A 7,302-nucleotide genomic window follows, 5' to 3' on the forward strand; every position below is an offset into this window, starting at 1 on the left:
TTCTATTTTTAGTTAGAGGGATACTCAAGGATTATCTGAGTGTCCTCTCTGGGTATATAAGAAAGATATTGAGGTGGGGGCAGTGGAGAGAAATTAGAACCAAAATGGTACAAAAAGTACTATGTTTGGTGCCAGAAAATCTGGTCTGTAGTCTTGGCTTTGTGTCTTTTTGACTGTGATTTTGAGTAAGTATTTTATCATCTATGGGTCTCATTTTTTTCCAACTATTAAATGAGGGAAATGGGTTAAATGGTATTGTCTCTTCCAAATCTAAATATATGGCCCCATTATGCTATCTTGGTTGCTACTTTTTTTTTTGAGTTTTTAAAACATTTTATTTGGTCATTTTCCTACATTATTCATTGGAAACAGAGATAATTTTCTTTTCCTCTCCCCCACCCCTTGGCACCCCTCCCCTAGCCAATGTGCAATTCCTCTGGGTATCTCATGTGTCCTTGATCCTAACCCATTTCCTTTTGTTGGTATTTGCATTAGGGTGCTCATTTAGCATGTCCCCTCAACCTCTGTAGTCAAGCAGTTGCTTTTCCTCGGTGTTTTTACTCCCACAGTTTGCCCTCTGCTTGTGGATAGTGTTTTTCTCCTAGATCCCTGCAGATTGTTCAGGGACATTGAATTGCCACTAATGGAGAAGTCCATTACATTCCATTGTACCACAGTGTATCAGTCTCTGTGTACAATGTTCTCCTGGTTCTGCTCCTCTCACTCTGCATCACTTCCTGGAGGTAGTTCCAGTCTCCATGGAATTCCTCCATTATATTATTCCTTTTAGCACAATAGTATTCCATCACCAACATATGCCACAATTTGTTTAACCATTCCCCAATTAAAGGGTATCCCCTCATTTTCCAATTTTTGGCCACCACAAAGAGTGCAGCTATGAATATTCTTGTACATGTCTTTTTCCTTATTATCTCTTTGGGGTACAAACCCAGCAGTGCTATGACTGGACCAAAAGGCAGACAGTCTTTTAGCACCCTTTGGGCATAGTTCCAAATTGCCCTCCAGAATGGTTGGATCAGTTCACAGCTTCACCAGAAAAGCATTAATATCCCAACTTTGCCACATCTCCATCATTCATTACTTTCCTTTGCTGTCATATTGGCCAATCTGCTAGGTGGAGGTGATACCTCAGAGTTGTTTTGATTTGCATCTCTCTGATTATAAGAGATTTAGAACACTTCTTTATGTGTTTATTAATAGTCTTGATTTCTTTAACTGAAAAGTGCCTATTCATGTCCCTTGCCCATTTTTCAATTGGAGAATGGCTTGATTTTTTGTACAACTGGTTTAGCTCTTTATAAATTTGGGTAATTAGATTTTTGTCAGAGGTTTTTGTTATGAAGATTGTTTCCCAATTTGTTGCTTCCCTTCTAATTTTGGTTACATTGGTTTTGTTTGTGCAAAACCTTTTTAATTTGATGTAGTCAAAATTATTTATTTTAAATTTTGTGACTCTTTCTAAGTCTTGCTTGGTTTTAAAATCTTTCCCTTCCCAAAGGTCTGACAAGTATACCATTCTGTGTTCACCTAATTTACCTATAGTTTCCTTTATATTCAAGTCATTCACCCATTCTGAGTTTATTTTGCTGTAGGGTGTGAGGTGTTGATCCAAACCTAATCTCTCCCACACTGCCTTCCAATTTTCCCAGCAGTTTTTATCAAATAGTGGATTTTTTCCCCAAAAGCTGGGGTCTTTGGGTTTGTCATAGACTGTCTTGCTGAGGTCATTTACCCCAAGTTTATTCCACTGATTCTCCTTTCTGTCTCTTAGCCAATACCAAATTGTTTTGATGACCACTGCTTTGTAATATAGTTTGAGATCTGGAACTGCAAGGCCACCTTCCTTTGTATTTTTTCCCCCATTATTTCCCTGGATATCCTTGGTCGTTTGTTCTTCCAAATGAACTTTGTTATGGTTTTCTCTAATTCAGTAAAAAAGTTTTTTGGTAGTTCAATGGGTATGGCACTAAATAAGTAAATTAATTTGGGTAGGATTGTCATTTTTATTATGTTAGCTCATCCCACCTATGAGCAATCAATGTTTTTCCAATTGTTTAGATTTAGTTTTAATTGTGTGGAGAGTGTTTTGTAGTTGTGTTCATATAGTTCCAGTGTTTGTTTTGGTAGATAGATTCCTAAGTATTTTATATTGTCTAGGGGAATTTTAAATGGAATTTCTCTTTCTAATTCTTGCTGCTGAGATGTGTTGGAGATATATAGAAATGCTGATGACATACATGGGTTTATTTTGTATCATGCAACTTTGCTAAAGTTGTTGATTATTTCTACTAGCTTTTTAGTTGATTCTCTAGGATTCTCTAAGTAGACCATCATATCATCTGCAAAGAGAGATAGCTTGATCTCCTCATTGCCTATTTTAATACTTTCAACCTCTTTTTCTTCTCTAATTGCTACTGCTAGTGTTTCTAGTAAAATATTAAATAATAAAGGTGATAATGGGCATCCTTGTTTCACTCCTGATCTTATTGGGAATGCATCTAGTTTATCCCCATTGCAGATGATGTTTGCTGATGGTTTTAGTTATATAATGTTTATAATTTTTAGGAAAGGCTCTTCTATTCCTATACTTTCCTGTGTTTTCAATAGGAATTGGTGTTGTATTTTGTCAAAAACTTTTTCTGCATCTATTGAGATAATGATTTGATTTTTGTCAGTTTGCTTGTTTATGTCGTCAATTATGTGTATGGTTTTCAAAATATTGAACCATCCTTGCATTCCTGGTATGAATCCTACCTGATCATAGTGGATAACCTTTGTGATGACTTGCTGGAGTCTTTTTGCTAGTATCCTATTTAAGATTTTTGCAACTTTATTCATTAAGGAGATTGGCCTATAGTTTTCTTTCTCTGTTTTTAATCTGCCTGGCTTTGGGATCAGTACCATGTTTGTGTCGTAAAAAGAATTTGGTAGAACCCCTTCTTGGCTTATTCTGTCAAATAGTTTGTATAATATTGGGATTAGTTGTTCTTTGAATGTTTGATAGAATTCATTTGCGAATCTGTCTGGACCTGGGGATTTTTTCTTAGGGAGTTCTTTGAAGGCTTGTTCAATTTCTTTTTCTGATATGGCGTTGTTTAGGTAATTTATTTCTTCTTCTTTTAGTCTAGGCAATTTCTATTTTTAAAAGTATTCATCCATATCACTTAGATTGCCATATTTGTTGCCATATAATTGGGCATAGTAGTTTTTAATGATTGCCTTGATTTCCTCTTCATTAGAGGTGAGGTCTTCCTTTTCAGCTTGGATATTGTCAGTTTGGTTTTTTTCTTTCCTTTTTTTAATTAGATTGACTAGTTCTTTGTCTATTTTATTTATTTTTTCCAAAGTACCAGTTTCTAGTCTTATTTTTGGTTGCTACTTTTAAGGGAAGTTGGTGGCAGAACTGGGACTACTGGAAAGGAGCAGGGTCTCTTTCATTTAAAGAATTATCAGTTATTAGGTCAGAATTCCCTCTAGTTATCTCCAGGGTTAGGTCTAGGACTTAACATAGACTATGGCAGAGCACACACACACATATATGTATATGTAGATATACATACACAGATGTAGTCTATACCCAGGAACTGGATAAATTTTTCCTTATTTGGGAAGCTGGATATCCAGAATCAAAAAATTCACACCCAGAAAGGGCCCAGAAGAAGAAAGCCAAATGAACAGTATCAAAGATGGAAAAGGGAGACCTCACCTCTAATGAAGAGGAAATTAAGGCAATCATTAAAAACTATTATGCCCAATTATATGGCAATAAATATGACAATCTAGGTGATATGGATGAAGATTTACAAAAATATAAATTTACCAGATTAACAGAAGAAATAGAATACGCAAATAACTCCATATAAGAAAAAGAAATTGAACAAGCCATCAAAGAACTCTGTAAGAAAAAATCCCCAGGACCAGATGGATTCACAAATGAATTCTATCAAACATTCAAAGAGCAACTAATCCCAATATACAAACTATTTGACAGAATAAGCAAAGAAGGAGTTCTATCAAGTTCCTTTTATGACACAAATGTGGTACTGATTCTAAAGCCAGGCAGGTCAAAAACAGAGAAAGAAAACTACAGACCAATCTCCTTAATGAACATAGATGCAAAAATCTTAAATACTGTGACAAGGAAATCACTTTAAAAGACTGATATATATATTAATTTAAGGTCGCCAAGGAATTCAGCTATGTAATTCCTAAATGAAAACTCAAGTCAGCCGTCAACCTTTTATAGAGTTTAATTACAAACAGGTGGAAGAAAGGAATTAGAGATATATAGAGAGAGGGAGAGAGAAAGGGGAGAGAAGGGAATAGGGCTTAAATACCCCTTCTGTTTAGGCTGGGCCAAAAGGCCCAAGCCCTTAGATAGCTGAGGCAAAGAAAGGAGATCAGTCCCTATTACTCAGGTGACCAAAATGGAGAAACAGTCTCAGCGGCCTCCACCTCCAGCTTCCTTCAGAGCAGCACAACACCTCTCAGAGCCAAAAAACTCTCCAACCAACAACCCTCAGTCCTCAGACCCCTCTATCTTTAAGGAAACCATCCAAGTTCCCTCCCCTCAGTTCTCACATTTACCAATCACTGTCCATCATTTTCCCTGTGCCAATGGTGGCTCTAGCTTAACCCAGGACCGCCCAGAGGTCTGTGGCTTTGCACATGTCTGTTGAAGGTCATATTCTCAAATAATTAAATTTTGATCTGTGCTGCAGCCCTACCTAAATCCTGTTAGGACTGAGTAGGGTGGAGATTGCAATTTCCAAGACCTGGTTCTGTCATTCCAAGTATCTCCATTGTATCAATTCTAAAATCAATCATGACTCAAATAACTTCCTGTTCTATGCTTAAGCATAGGTCAAAGCCCTTTCCATTGTTCAGCAAAAGGTTTCTGTCCTAAAGTAATCTTAAGAAGGGAGGAGGAGGAACCTCCCATCCCAATGGGGTTCACATTCCAATAGAGTTCCCACTCTCAATAGGAAATTTTTCAAGTATGAAATTTCCCAATGGTGAAATTTCCAACATTTATAAGTCTAAGAAATTTTAAGGTTTACAATACGATACTAGTAAAAAGACTCCAGCAAGTGATCATGAGGGTTATTCATTATGACCAGGTAAGATTTATACCAGGAATATAAGGATGGTTCCATATTAGGAAAACCATCCACATAATTGACCAAACTGACAAAAAGGAAATCATTATCTCAATAGATGCAGAAAAAGTCTTTGACAAAATACAAAACCCATTCCTATTGAAAACAGTAGAAAGCATAGGAATATAAGGGCCTTATCTAAAAATAATAAACAGTATTTATCTAAAACCATCAACAAACATCATCTGCAATGGGGATAAACTAGATGCATTCCCAATAAGATCAGGAGTAAAACAAGGATGCCCATTATCACCTTTATTATTTAATATTTTACTAGAAACACTAGCAGTAACAATTAGAGAAGAAAAAGAAGTTGAAAGTATTAAAATAGGCAATGAGGAGATCAAGCTATCTCTCTTTGCAGATGATATGATGGTCTACTTAGAGAATCCTAGAGAATCAACTAAAAAGCTAGTAGAAATAATCAACAACTTTAGCAAAGTTGCATGATACAAAATAAACCCATGTATGTCATCAGCATTTCTATATATCTCCAACACATCTCAGCAGCAAGAATTAGAAAAAGAAATTCCATTTAAAATTCCCCTAGACAATATAAAATACTTAGGAATCTATCTGCCAAAACAAACACTGGAACTACATGAACACAACTACAAAACACTCTCCACACAATTAAAACTAAATCTAAACAATTGGAAAAACATTGATTGTTCATGGGTAGGATGAGCTAACATAATAAAAATAACAATCCTACCCAAATTAATTTACTTATTTAGTGCCATACCCATTGAACTACCAAAAAACTTTTTTACTGAATTAGAAAAAAAATAACAAAGTTCATTTGGAAGAACAAAAGATCAAGGATATCCAGGGAAATCTTGAAAAAAAAATTAGAAGGTAGGTGGCCTTGCAGTTCCAGATCTCAAACTATATTACAAAGCAGTGGTCATCAAAACAATTTGGTACTGGCTAAGAGACAGAAAGGAGAATCAGTGGAATAGACTTAGGACAAATGACCTCAGTAAGGCAATCTATGATAAGCCCAAATATCCCAGCTTTTGAGAATAAAAACTTCTGGCAAAATTGGAAGACAGCACGGGAGAGATTGGGTTTTAATCAGCATCTCACATCCTACACCAAGATAAACTCAGAATGGGTGTATGACCTGAATTTAAAGAAGGAAACTATAAGTAAATTAAGTGAACACAGAATAGTATACATGCCAAATCTTTGGGAAAGGAAAGATTTTAAAACCAAGCAAGACTTAGATAAAATAACAAAATGTAAATAAATAATTTTGATTACATCAAATTAAAAAGGTTTTGTACAAACAAAACTAATGCAAACAAAATTAGAAGGGAAACAACAAATTGGGGAAAAATCTTCATAACAAAAACCTCTGACAAAGGTCTAATTATTCAAAATTTTAAAGAGCTAAATCAATTGTAAAAAAAAAATCAAGCCATTCCCCAATTGATGAATGGGCAAGGGATATGAACAGGCACTTTTTAGATATAGAAATCAAAACTATTAATAAGCACATGAAAAAGTGTTCTAAATCTCTTATAATCAGAGAGATGCAAATCAAAACAACTCTGAGGTATCACCTTACACCTGGCAGACTGGTTAACATGTCAGCAAAGGAAAGTAATGAATGATGGAGATGTGGCAAAGTTGGGATATTAATGCTTTTCTGGTGAAGCTGTGAACTGATCCAACCATTCTGGAGGGCAATTTGGAACTATGCCCAAAGGGTGCTAAAAGACTGTCTGCCTTTTGATCCAGCCATAGCACTGCTGGGTTTGTACCCCAAAGAGATAATAAGGAAAAAGACATGTACAAGAATATTCATAGCTGCACTCTTTGTGGTGGCCAAAAATTGGAAAATGAGGGGATGCCCTTCAATTGGGGAATGGCTGAACAAATTATGGTATATGTTGGTGATGGAATACTATTGTGTCCAAAGGAATAATGAACTAAAGGAATTCTATGTGAACTGGAATGACCTCCAGGAATTGATTCAGTGTGAGAGGAGCAGAACCAGGAGAACATTATACACAGAGACTGATACACTGTGGTACAATGGAATGTAATGGACTTCTCCATTAGTGGCAATGCAGTAATCCTGAACAATCTGCAGGGATATACAAGAAAGAACAGA

Source organism: Monodelphis domestica, chromosome 2 (genome assembly GCF_027887165.1).
Source record: "Monodelphis domestica isolate mMonDom1 chromosome 2, mMonDom1.pri, whole genome shotgun sequence".
In the NCBI taxonomy this organism is placed as follows: domain Eukaryota; kingdom Metazoa; phylum Chordata; class Mammalia; order Didelphimorphia; family Didelphidae; genus Monodelphis; species Monodelphis domestica.